Below are 14,821 nucleotides of genomic sequence, written 5' to 3'. Positions count from 1 at the left end.
TGAAAGCACACGCAAATCTGATCTCCTAAACACGTGCAAACTTGATAGCACACACAAGGATGATCTTCTAAACGTGTGCAAATGTGATAGCACACACAAAGCTGATCAACTAAATATGTGCAAAATTGATAGCACATGCAAATCTGACCTACTAAATGTGTGCAAACTTGATAGCACATGCAAATCTGATCTACTAAACATGTTCAAACTTGATAGCACACACAAGGATGATATTCTAAAAATGTGCAAACTTGATAGCACACACAAAGCTGATCGACTAAGTATGCGAAAATTGATAGCACATGAAAATCTGACCTACTCAATGTGTGCAAACTTGATAGCACACGCAAATCTGATCTTCTAAACACGTGCAAACTTGAAAGCACACGCAAAGCTGATCTTCTAAACACGTGCAAACTTGATAGCACACAAAGCTGAACTACTAACCGTGTGCAAACTTGATAGCACATGCAAAACGGATCTACTAAATGTGTGCAAAGGTGATACCACACGCAAAGTTGATTTTCTAAACGTGTGCAAAGTTGATAGCACACGCATATTTGATCTTGTAAACGCGTGCAAACTTGATAACACACGCAAATCTGATCTTCTAAACACTTGTAAACTTGCTAACACACCCAAAGCTGAGCTACTAAACACATGCAAAGTTGATAACACATGCAAATCCGATCTACTAAACGTGTGCAAACTTGATAGCACACGCAAAGCTGATCTTCTAAACACGTGCAAACTTGATAGCAGACAAAGCTGAACTACTAAACGTGTGCAAACTTGATAGCACACGCAAAGCTGATCTTCTAAACATGTGCAAACTTGATAACACATGCAAAGCTGGTCTTCTAAACGCTTGCAAACTTGATAGAACACGCAAAGATGAGCTACTAAACACGTGCAAACTTGATAGCACATGCAAATCTGATCTACTAAACATGTGAAAACTTGATAGCACACGCACAACTGGTTTCTAAATGTGTGCAAAGTTGATAGCACACACAAAACTGACCTTCTAAACATGTGCAAACTTGATAGCACATGCAAAGCTGAACTACTAAACGTGTGCAATGAGGATTGTGGCTGTTAAGTGAGCGGAACAAGGTGTGCAATCCATTTAGCGTTTCTGTCTTTATTAATATGCAAAGCATATGCTGATCATCAATACTGGGAGGAGAAGATGCAAATATAATTATTTAGCACACGCAATATGATTTATCAACACTCACCAGCGTTTTGTGAGCACGGTTTAGCATTTTATTAAAAACGTGTGAGATATATATGTAATGTAGTAACATTCATAATAACATGTAATATATACATGATGTAAGTATATATGTCATGTAGTAACATTCATAATAACATGTAATATATACATGATGTAAGTATATATGTCATGTAGTAACATTCATAATAACATGTAATATATACATGATGTAAGTATATATGTCATGTAGTAACATTCATAATAACATGTAATATATACATGATGTAAGATATATGTCATGTAGTAACATTCATAATAACATGTAATATATATGTAATGTAGTAACATGCATAATAACATGCAATATATACATGATGTAAGTATATATGTAATGTAGTAACTTTCATAATAACATGTAATATATACATGATGTAAGTATATATGTCATGTAGTAACATTCATAATAACATGTAATATATACATGATGTAAGTATATATGTCATGTAGTAACATTCATAATAACATGTAATATATACATGATGTAAGTATATATGTCATGTAGTAACATTCATAGTAACATGTAATATATACATGATGTAAGTATATATGTCATGTAGTAACATTCATAATAACATGTAATGTATATGTAATGTAGTAACATTCATAATAACATGCAATATATACATGATGTAAGTATATATGTAATGTAGTAACATTCATAATAACATGTAATATATACATGATGTAAGTATATATGTTATGTAGTAACATTCATAATAACATGTAATATATACATGATATAAGTATATATGTCATGTAGTAACATTCATAATAACATGTAATATATATGTAATGTAGTAACATTCATAATAACATGCAATATATACATGATGTAAGTATATATGTAATGTAGTAACATTCATAATAACATGTAATATATACATGATGTACGTATATATGTCATGTAGTAACATTCATAATAACATGTAATATATACATGATATAAGTATATATGTCATTTAGTAACATTCATAATAACATGTAATATATACATGATGTAAGTATATATATGTCATGTAGTAACATTCATAATAACATGTAATATATACATGATGTAAGTATATATGTCATGTAGTAACATGCATAATAACATGTAATATATACATGATGTAAGTATATATGTCATGTAGTAACATTCATAATAACATGTAATAAATACATGATATAAGTATATATGTCATGTAGTAACATTCATAATAACATGTAATTTTTATCATTTGAAGTATTAATTTCAAACATATTAAGCAATCACTTACTGTACAAGGTCTGCTGTCAACAGGATGCCAACTGCTACACTGTTTATATAGTCACTTTTAGATGAAGAATCACTCATAATGTCCGCAAAGAAAAGCGTCTTTTCGTGTCGTTCTCGCCATTTCCGTGTCTAAATTGGCTGTCAAAGTGCACCAACTTGTCGGAATACGTCCTCATCCTTCTACTGTCCAGGTGAGAGGCATGTGTAATGATCTACAATACATTTGACGAGCAAGGAAGCGAGGAAATGATGTCAACATTAGCACACAGGAAGTGATCACAGCACCGCTATAAATAGTCTGTCTGCGTCAGAACTTCAAAATCACTAATACTTGTTAATATTCACCTCACCAGATGTAAATGAAGGATTGTTGTTGTTTTTGGATGTTTATTGGGTTTTATGGGTGGAATAGAGGACCTCCCATTGGATCCGCTGTAAACATACTTTTATTTACGTTTATTTACAAGTTAGAATGCATTTCTTTTAAATAAAGCTGTTCTCATGTCTCTCATAATGATTGAATGATAGGCAAAATAAACTAAAAAATGTTAGGTTGCCAAATATTGAAATGTTTACCTGAAAAACACATTCCCCATCTGCGCCATGGCGCTCTCTACACAATGGCGCTCTCTACACCATGGCGCTCTCTACACTATGGCGTTCTGGCAGGGGAGGAAAGTGTTTTTCAGCCTGGGTAAGATGCTCGCAGAGACATGTTGGAGAGCTTTGTTTGTTTGTGCCTGTGACAAAACGCTGAGAAGCATACGTTCTCCCAGCTCTTCATCGGCTCCAAGCTGGTGGGCGTCTGACGGAGTCGCTCTTGGCACCCAAAACGGGAGCACGGCGGAAGCTTGGCAGCGCCACCGACTCCACTGCAACTCTCTCCGGCCCAACGGGAGTTGAGCGTTTCACCGTCATTAAATTGCCCCAACAGAAATAGATTCTGAATGATGTTTTCTTTCATGGTTTTCCATTAAGTTATTTGCATATTGCAGCGTGGCACTAATTGTTCTCGCCACCAGATTGGGGATTGGTGGATAAGTGGGATGTGACCAGTTATAAGGGGACACACTTCCGGGAGAAAAAGGGTTGTTGTTGTGGAAAGAAGTCTGAGAATAAACTCACTGGCTCATGGGGCCACCAAGGCAGTGGTGCCTGTCCCCATCAAAGTTTGTGTTCCTCCGTCATGTGGTCATCGCTCCCCACTCCAACCTCCTTACCATGGTCCCTTCCAAGTGGTGAAATCAGGGCTCAAGAACTTTGTCATAGACTTGGGAGATCGGCATGAGCGGGTTACTGTCGATCGGATAAGGCTTGCCCATCAGGACCCGGACGGCGTGACGCTACCTGCACTCCCACCTCGTCAAGGCCGGCCGCCTGCATCTGTTCTGGACCCTGTTACCTCTTTTGACTGATGGTCTAAATTGCCCGCTGTTTCGGCCCCCAAGGGCAACATTGTCTGTACCTATGGACACTGTGCGGACAAGCCGCTATGGGTGTCCTATTAGACCACCTAAAAAAACCTAATTTGGTGGGTTTTGTTCTTTGAAGTGTGTTTTGTGTTAGTGCCAAATCTGGTGTGTCGGGGGGCGGGGGGTCTGTGTAGCAAGGCACTAATTGTTCTCGCCACCAAATTGGGGATTGGTGGATAGGTCAGATGTGACCAGTTATAAGGGGACACACTTCCGGGGGAAAATGGTTGTTGTTGTGGAAAGAAGTCTGAGAATAAACCCACTGGCTCAGGGGGCCACCAAGGCAGTGGTGCCTGTCCCCATACATCACTGTTTGCCTCGTTTCCTGCATCTGTTCCAGACCCTGGTACCTCTTTTGACAGACGGTCTGGATTGCCCGCTTTTTCAACCCCTGCTCACCGGCGTCGAGGTCTGCCCCCAAGGCCAACATTGTCTGTACCCACGGACACTGTGCGGACAAGCCGCTATGGGCGTCCTATTAGACCACCTAAAAAAACCTAATTTGGCGGTTTCTGTGTTTTTTGTTTTTGAGTTGGTTTTTGTGTGTTTTGTGTTAGTGCCAAATCTGGTGTAGCGGGGCAATAATTGTTCTCGTCACCAGATTGGGGATTGGTGGCTAAGTGGGATGTGACCAGTAATAAGGGGACACACTTCTGGGGGAAAAGGGTTGTTGTTGTGGAAAGAAGTCTGAGAATAAACCCACTGACTCAGGGGTCCACCAAGACAGTGGTGCCTGTCCCCATGCGTCACTGTTTGCCTCGTTTCCGTATGCCCAAAGACCTCCTGGCGACAAAGTTTGTGTTCCTCCGTCATGGTGGTCATTATTCCCCACTCTAACCTCCTCACCACGGCCCCTTTCAAGTGGTGAAAGTAGGGCTCAAGAACTTTGTCATAGACTTTGGGGATCGTCATGAGTGGGTTACTGTCGATCGGATAAGGCTTGCCCATCAGGACCCGGACGGCGTGACGCTACCTGCACTCCCACCTCGTCAGGGCCGGCCGCCTGCATCTGTTCTGGACCCTGTTACCTCTTTTGACTGATGGTCTGGATTGCCCGCTGTTTCGGCCCCCAAGGGCAACATTGTCTGTACCTATGGACACTGTGCGGACAAGCCGCTATGGGTGTCCTATTAGACCATCTAAAAAAACCTAATTTGGTGGGTTTTGTTCTTTGAAGTGTGTTTTGTGTTAGTGCCAAATCTGGTGTGTCGGGGGGCGGGGGGTCTGTGTAGCAAGGCACTAATTGTTCTCGCCACCAAATTGGGGATTGGTGGATAGGTCAGATGTGACCAGTTATAAGGGGACACACTTCCGGGGGAAAATGGTTGTTGTTGTGGAAAGAAGTCTGAGAATAAACCCACTGGCTCAGGGGGCCACCAAGGCAGTGGTGCCTGTCCCCATACATCACAGTTTGCCTCGTTTCCTGCATCTGTTCCAGACCCTGGTACCTCTTTTGACAGACGGTCTGGATTGCCCGCTTTTTCAACCCCTGCTCACCGGCGTCGAGGTCTGCCCCCAAGGCCAACATTGTCTGTACCCACGGACACTGTGCGGACAAGCCGCTATGGGCGTCCTATTAGACCACCTAAAAAAACCTAATTTGGCGGTTTCTGTGTTTTTTGTTTTTGAGTTGGTTTTTGTGTGTTTTGTGTTAGTGCCAAATCTGGTGTAACGGAGCAATAATTGTTCTCGTCACCAGATTGGGGATTGGTGGCTTAGTGGGATGTGACCAGTAATAAGGGGACACACTTCCGGGGGAAAAGGGTTGTTGTTGTGGAAAGAAGTCTGAGAATAAACCCACTGACTCAGGGGTCCACCAAGACAGTGGTGCCTGTCCCCATGCATCACTGTTTGCCTCGTTTCCGTATGCCCAAAGACCTCCTGGCGACAAAGTTTGTGTTCCTCCGTCATGGTGGTCATTATTCCCCACTCTAACCTCCTCACCACGGCCCCTTTCAAGTGGTGAAAGTAGGGCTCAAGAACTTTGTCATAGACTTTGGGGATCGTCATGAGTGGGTTACTGTCGATGGGATAAAGCTTGCCCATCAGGACCCGGACAGCATGACGCTACCTGCACTCCCACCTCGTCAGGGCCGGCCGCCTGCATCTGTTCCAGACCCTGGTACATCTTTTGACAGACGGTCTGGATTGCCCGCTTTTTCGGCCCAGGCTCGCCGGTGTCGAGGTCGGCCCCCAAGGGCAACATTGAACGGGCATATACAGTTGATAGATAATTGCCCTAGCCAATCAGATCACCAGTTGTTGTCAGTAAGGCCTTCAAGCTGGCTTCACCTTGAACGTGACATTTACACGTCCTGTGATTGGATACTCACTGGCACCTGCTGACGTGTATTTGGGATCTGCATAAGTCCTGAAAATGTGCGCACGTCCGCCTTTGTAGTCCGTGCCATTGTATGGTACATTCATCCTCCGCTGATGCCATTTCTAATATAAAGTGTAACGTTCTTACTTATATCTGTCAGTAAACTCACCATGAAAGCGCTAAAACATACCGGTGTAGTGACTTTACATTATTCACCCAAGGAACTTTAGTTATTGGAGGGTTCCGGTCGGACGGTGTTTCATGTTGTTGCACTAGTGAGCCACGGATGAGGAGAGGCTGCTCCGTTATTGATTGAAGTAAATGGTAAATAGGTTATACTTTTATAGCCCTTTTTTACCTTCAAGGTACTCAAAGCGCTTTGACACTATTTTCACATTCACCCATTCACACACACATTCACACACTGATGGCGGGAGCTGCCATGCAAGGCGCTAACCACCACCCATCAGGAGCAAGGGTGAAGTGTCTTGCTCAAGGACACAACGGACATGACGAGGTTGGTAGAAAGTGGGGATTGAACCAGGAACCCTCAGGTCGCTGGCACGGCCACTCTCCCAACCGCGCCACACCGTCCCCTTAGTATCAATCAATCAATGTTTATTTATATAGCCCTAAATCACAAGTGTCTCAAAGGGCTGCAAAAGCCACAACGACGTCCACGGTACAGATCCCACATAAGGGCAAGGAAAAACTCACAACCGAGTGGGACGTCGATGTGAATGACTATGAGAAACCTTGGAGAGGACCACATCTGTGGGGAGACCGAATGCAATGGACGTCGAGTGGGTCTGACATAATATTGTGAAAGTCCAGTCCATAGTGGATCCAACATAATAGTATGAGAGTCCAGTCCATAATGGATCTAACATAATAGTGTGAGAGTCCAGTCCGTAGTGGATCTAACATAATAGTGTGAGTTAAGTCCATAGTGGATCTAACATAATAGTGAGAGTCCAGTCCATAGTGGATCTAACATAATAGTGTGAGTTAAGTCCATAGTGGATCTAACATAATAGTGTGAGTTAAGTCCATAGTGGATCTAACATAATAGTGAGAGTCCAGTCCATAGTGGATCTAACATAATAGTGAGAGTCCAGTCCATAGTGGATCTAACATAATAGTGTGAGTCCAGTCCATAGTGGATCTAACATAATAGTGAGAGTCCAGTCCATAGTGGATCTAACATAATAGTGTGAGAGTCCAGTCCATAGTGGATCTAACATAATAGTGAGAGTCCAGTCCATAGTGGATCTAACATAATAGTGTGAGAGTCCAGTCCATAGTGGATCTAACATAATTGTGAGAGTCCAGTCCATAGTGGATCTAACATAATAGTGTGAGAGTCCAGTCCATAGTGGATCTAACATAATAGTGTGAGAGTCCAGTCCATATTGGATCTAACGTAATAGTGTGAGAGTCCAGTCCATAGTGGATCTAACATAATAGTGTGATAGTCCAGTCCATAGTGGATCTAACATAATAGTGTGAGAGTCCAGTCCATAGTGGATCTAACATAATAGTGTGAGAGTCCAGTCCATAGTGGATCTAACATAATTGTGAGAGTCCAGTCCATAGTGGATCTAACATAATAGTGTGAGAGTCCAGTCCATAGTGGATCTAACATAATAGTGTGAGAGTCCAGTCCATATTGGATCTAACATAATAGTGAGAGTCCAGTCCATAGTGGATCTAACATAATAGTGTGAGAGTCCAGTCCATAGTGGATCTAACATAATAGTGTGAGAGTCCAGTCCATAGTGGATCTAACATAATAGTGTGAGAGTCCAGTCCATATTGGATCTAACGTAATAGTGTGAGAGTCCAGTCCATAGTGGATCTAACATAATAGTGTGAGAGTCCAGTCCATAGTGGATCTAACATAATAGTGAGAGTCCAGTCCATAGTGGATCTAACATAATAGTGAGAGTCCAGTCCATAGTGGATCTAACATAATAGTGAGAGAGTCCAGTCCATAGTGGATCTAACATAATAGTGTGAGAGTCCAGTCCATAGTGGATCTAGCATAATAGTGTGAGAGTCCAGTCCATATTGGATCTAACGTAATAGTGTGAGAGTCCAGTCCATAGTGGATCTAACATAATAGTGTGAGAGTCCAGTCCGTAGTGGATCTAACATAATAGTGTGAGTTAAGTCCATAGTGGATCTAACATAATAGTGAGAGTCCAGTCCATAGTGGATCTAACATAATAGTGTGAGTTAAGTCCATAGTGGATCTAACATAATAGTGAGAGTCCAGTCCATAGTGGATCTAACATAATAGTGAGAGTCCAGTCCATAGGGGATCTAACATAATAGTGTGAGTCCAGTCCATAGTGGATCTAACATAATAGTGAGAGTCCAGTCCATAGTGGATCTAACATAATAGTGTGAGAGTCCAGTCCATAGTGGATCTAACATAATAGTGAGAGTCCAGTCCATAGTGGATCTAACATAATAGTGTGAGAGTCCAGTCCATAGTGGATCTAACATAATTGTGAGAGTCCAGTCCATAGTGGATCTAACATAATAGTGTGAGAGTCCAGTCCATAGTGGATCTAACATAATAGTGTGAGAGTCCAGTCCATATTGGATCTAACGTAATAGTGTGAGAGTCCAGTCCATAGTGGATCTAACATAATAGTGTGATAGTCCAGTCCATAGTGGATCTAACATAATAGTGTGAGAGTCCAGTCCATAGTGGATCTAACATAATAGTGTGAGAGTCCAGTCCATAGTGGATCTAACATAATTGTGAGAGTCCAGTCCATAGTGGATCTAACATAATCGTGTGAGAGTCCAGTCCATAGTGGATCTAACATAATAGTGTGAGAGTCCAGTCCATATTGGATCTAACATAATAGTGAGAGTCCAGTCAATAGTGGATCTAACATAATAGTGTGAGAGTCCAGTCCATAGTGGATCTAACATAATAGTGTGAGAGTCCAGTCCATAGTGGATCTAGCATAATAGTGTGAGAGTCCAGTCCATATTGGATCTAACGTAATAGTGTGAGAGTCCAGTCCATAGTGGATCTAACATAATAGTGTGAGAGTCCAGTCCATAGTGGATCTAACATAATAGTGAGAGTCCAGTCCATAGTGGATCTAACATAATAGTGAGAGTCCAGTCCATAGTGGATCTAACATAATAGTGAGAGAGTCCAGTCCATAGTGGATCTAACATAATAGTGTGAGAGTCCAGTCCATAGTGGATCTAACATAGTTGTGAGAGTCCAGTCCATAGTGGATCCAACATAATTTTGAGAGTCCAGTCCATAGTGGATCTAACATAATAGTGTGAGAGTCCAGTCCATAGTGGATCTAAAATAATAGTGTGAGAGTCCAGTCCATATTGGATCTAACGTAATAGTGTGAGAGTCCAGTCCATAGTGGATCTAACATAATAGTGTGAGAGTCCAGTCCATAGTGGATCTAACATAATAGTGAGAGTCCAGTCCATAGTGGATCTAACATAATAGTGAGAGTCCAGTCCATAGTGGATCTAACATGATAGTGTGAGAGTCCAGTCCATAGTGGATCTAACATAATAGTGTGAGAGTCCAGTCCATAGTAGATCTTGCATAATATTGTGAGAGTCCAGTCCATAGTGTATCTAACATAATAGTGAGAGTCCAGTCCATAGTGGATCTAACATAATAGTGTGAGAGTCCAGTCCATAGTGGATCTAACATAATAGTTTGAGAGTCCAGTCCATAGTAGATCTTGCATAATATTGTGAGAGTCCAGTCCATAGTGGATCTAACATAATAGTGAGAGTCCAGTCCATAGTGGATCTAACATAATAGTGTGAGAGTCCAGTCCATAGTGGATCTAACATAATAGTGTGAGAGTCCAGTCCATAGTGGATCTAACATAATAGTGAGAGTCCAGTCCATAGTGGATCTAACATAACAGTGAGAGTCCAGTCCATAGTGGATCTAACATAATAGTAAGAGTCCAGTCCATAGTGGATCTAACGTAATAGTGAGAGTCCAGTCCATAGTGGGGCCAGCAGGAGACCATCCCGAGCAGAGACGGGTTAGCAGCGCAGATATGTCCCCAACCGTTGCACAGGCGAGCGGTCCACCCCGGTTCCCGACTCTGGACAGCCTAGTAAAGTCTGAATGTCGTTAAAACAGTTAGCTCCGTCTTTTGACACTTCTTCCATTCCCGTCCTTGCACGCTACACCGCTACAACATATATGACGGGGAAAGGACGCTGTCGAAGTGGAGGCACGTAAATAAGACTGAAGAGACAGTCAGAAAGCGACTTGAAGATGGTCTGTAAAACATCATCTATGCAACATTTTGACCAAAGAACCACCATTACATGTTATGTAGACCATAAGGAAGTATTTTACATATAGGACAACATCATAATAATATGACTCCTTTGATGCTCTATGGTGCGAAAAAATACGGTGTGCACATCTTTGTTTTAGTTTTAGTAAGTCTTTTGGAGCGTGCATGTTTTTCCTGTATTGTGATTTTGAATGGGAGTCGTGGTCAAAACCTTGCAAGGTTCAGGTTGGAGCGTCTGGAAGCTTCTATTTCCCTCTCTAAGTATTATTAATCCTTCCGTGTCTGGTGATTTAGCAGGCTCCATTGTTTCAGGCCCAATATTTACACAAGTGTAAATGGTGTGAGTCAGCAACACCCGCACTGACCTGCTCGGAATTCATCGTCTGGCTGCCCTCCCTTAAGAGAAGGTGCAATAAGCGCGAGAAGCGAGTGGGGAAGGTGAAGAAATGAAAAGAGCAAAAGGGGGGGATTTTCATCTTTGCTTCTCGGGTTTATCTTGCCCGGGAAACATGGCGGCGTTGAACGTTCTCGCTTATTCGCTACCTTTCCTGCAGATTCCTTATCAGTCTGTGAGCTGACCCAGGATGTTGGCGCTCGCCGAGATAAAGTGGAATGACTTCACAGCACAAATCACAACAAACTTTCTCAGCGAAACATGCTTTTTTTGTCGACACACACACACACACACACACACACACACACACACACACACACACACACACACACACACACACACACACACACACACACACACAGCGCGCTTACAAGCAGAAACAGTGTGAAGACAGAAAATGGAGAACGGATGTATTTTGGCTTTAAAACTAACGATACAAAGTAAAAGAGCTGTCTATAGTCGATTGGTCACATCTAGTCTTCGACTTAGATTGGTCACATCTAGTCTTTGACTTAGATTGGTCACATCTAGTCTTAGACTTGGATTGGTCACATCTAGTCTTCGACTTAGATTGGTCACATCTAGTCTTTGACTTAGATTGGTCACATCTAGTCTTTGACTTAGATTGGTCACATCTAGTCTTAGACTTAGATTGGTCACATCTAATCTTAGACTTAGATTGGTCACATCTAGTCTTAGACTTAGATTGGTCACATCTAGTCTTTGACTTAGATTGGTCACATCTAGTCTTTGACTTAGATTGGTCACATCTAGTCTTAGACTTAGATTGGTCACATCTAATCTTAGACTTAGATTGGTCACATCTAGTCTTAGACTTAGATTGGTCACATCTAGTCTTAGACTTAGATTGGTCACATCTAGTCTAAGACTTAGATTGGTCACATCTAGTCTCAGACTTAGATTGGTCACATCTAGTCTTAGACTTAGATTGGTCACATCTAGTCTTAGACTTAGATTGGTCACATCTAGTCTTAGACTTAGATTGGTCACATCTAGTCTAAGATTTAGATTGGTCACATCTAGTCTTAGACTTAGATTGGTCACATCTAGTCTTAGACTTAGATTGGTCACATCTAGTCTTAGACTTGGATTGGTCACATCTAGTCTTCGACTTAGATTGGTCACATCTAGTCTTTGACTTAGATTGGTCACATCTAGTCTTTGACTTAGATTGGTCACATCTAGTCTTAGACTTAGATTGGTCACATCTAATCTTAGACTTAGATTGGTCACATCTAGTCTTGGACTTAGATTGGTCACATCTAGTCTTAGACTTAGATTGGTCACATCTAGTCTAAGACTTAGATTGGTCACATCTAGTCTCAGACTTAGATTGGTCACATCTAGTCTTAGACTTAGATTGGTCACATCTAGTCTTAGACTTAGATTGGTCACATCTAGTCTTAGACTTAGATTGGTCACATCTAGTCTAAGATTTAGATTGGTCACATCTAGTCTTAGACTTAGATTGGTCACATCTAGTCTTAGACTTAGATTGGTCACATCTAGTCTTAGACTTAGATTGCTCACATCTAGTCTTAGACTTAGATTGGTCACATCTAGTCTTAGACTTAGATTGGTCACATCTAGTCTTAGACTTAGGTTGGTCACATCTAGTCTCAGACTTAGATTGAGCACATCTAGTCTTAGACTTAGATTGGTCACATCTATTCTTAGGCTAAGGTTGGTCACATCTAGTCATAGACTTAGATTGCTCACATCTAGTCTTAGACTTAGATTGGTCACATCTAATCTAAGACTTAGATTGGTCACATCTAGTCTTAGACTTAGATTGGTCACATCTAGTCTTAGACTTAGGTTGGTCACATCTAGTCTCAGACTTAGATTGAGCACATCTAGTCTTAGACTTAGATTGGTCACATCTATTCTTAGACTAAGGTTGGTCACATCTAGTCATAGACTTAGATTGCTCACATCTAGTCTTAGACTTAGATTGATCACATCTATTCTTAGACTAAGGTTGGTCACATCTAGTCATAGACTTAGATTGCTCACATCTAGTCTTAGACTTAGATTGGTCACATCTAATCTTAGACTTAGACTGGTCACATCTAGTCATAGACTTAGATTGGTCACATCTCATCTTAGACTTAGATTGGTCACATCTAGTCTTCGACTTAGGGTGGTCACATCTAGTCTCAGACTTAGATTGAGCACATCTAATCTTAGACTTAGGTTGGTCACATCTAGTCTTCGACTTAGATTGGTCACATCTAGTCTTTGACTTAGATTGGTCACATCTAGTCTTTGACTTAGATTGGTCACATCTAGTCTTAGACTTAGATTGGTCACATCTAATCTTAGACTTAGATTGGTCACATCTAGTCTTAGACTTAGATTGGTCACATCTAGTCTTAGACTTAGATTGGTCACATCTAGTCTAAGACTTAGATTGGTCACATCTAGTCTCAGACTTAGATTGGTCACATCTAGTCTTAGACTTAGATTGGTCACATCTAGTCTTAGACTTAGATTGGTCACATCTAGTCTTAGACTTAGATTGGTCACATCTAGTCTAAGATTTAGATTGGTCACATCTAGTCTTAGACTTAGATTGGTCACATCTAGTCTTAGACTTAGATTGGTCACATCTAGTCTTAGACTTAGATTGCTCACATCTAGTCTTAGACTTAGATTGGTCACATCTAGTCTTAGACTTAGATTGGTCACATCTAGTCTTAGACTTAGGTTGGTCACATCTAGTCTCAGACTTAGATTGAGCACATCTAGTCTTAGACTTAGATTGGTCACATCTATTCTTAGACTAAGGTTGGTCACATCTAGTCATAGACTTAGATTGCTCACATCTAGTCTTAGACTTAGATTGGTCACATCTAATCTTAGACTTAGATTGGTCACATCTAGTCATAGACTTAGATTGGTCACATCTAGTCTCAGACTTAGATTGGTCACATCTAGTCTTCGACTTAGGTTGGTCACATCTAGTCTCCGACTCAGATTGAGCACATCTAGTCCTAGACTTAGATTGGTCACATCTAGTCTTAGACTTAGATTGGTCACATCTAGTCTTAGACTTAGGTTGGTCACATCTAGTCTCAGACTTAGATTGAGCACATCTAGTCTTAGACTTAGATTGGTCACATCTATTCTTAGACTAAGGTTGGTCACATCTAGTCATAGACTTAGATTGCTCACATCTAGTCTTAGACTTAGATTGGTCACATCTAATCTTAGACTTAGACTGGTCACATCTAGTCATAGACTTAGATTGGTCACATCTCATCTTAGACTTAGATTGGTCACATCTAGTCTTCGACTTAGGGTGGTCACATCTAGTCTCAGACTTAGATTGAGCACATCTAGTCTTAGACGTAGATTGGTCACATCTAGTCTTAGACTTAGATTGGTCACATCTAGTCTTCGACTTAGGTTGGTCACATCTAGTCTCCGACTCAGATTGAGCACATCTAGTCTTAGACTTAGATTGGTCACATCTAGTCTTAGACTTAGATTGGTCACATGTAGTCTTAGACTTAGATTGGTCACATGTAGTCTTAGACTTAGATTGGTCAGATCTAGTCTTAGACTTAGATTGGTCACATGTAGTCTTAGACTTAGATTGGTCACATCCAGTCTTAGACTTAGATTGGTCTCTGGCGGGCTTTTTACACTTTTCAGATGCGGCGGTGATAGGAACGGCCAATGGCTTTTCTCTGTGGTTGATCCGTAGGTGTCTTCATAAGCTTTCAGGGCATGGATGCTGGGAGCATTTA

The 14,821-nt window shown here is 41.3% G+C and overlaps 1 protein-coding gene across 2 annotated transcripts in view; it reads left to right on the top strand.

Moving 5' to 3' along the window:
* Positions 1 to 14,821, top strand: part of LOC133583227 (metabotropic glutamate receptor 4-like) — a 476,432-nt gene that overhangs the window by 225,515 nt on the left and 236,096 nt on the right. The window lies entirely within an intron of this gene.

This window comes from Nerophis lumbriciformis, linkage group LG03 (genome assembly GCF_033978685.3).
Source record: "Nerophis lumbriciformis linkage group LG03, RoL_Nlum_v2.1, whole genome shotgun sequence".
NCBI lineage: Eukaryota > Metazoa > Chordata > Actinopteri > Syngnathiformes > Syngnathidae > Nerophis > Nerophis lumbriciformis.
The sequence above is the reverse complement of the archived record's forward strand: the minus strand, read 5'-3'. Positions and strand labels throughout refer to the sequence as shown.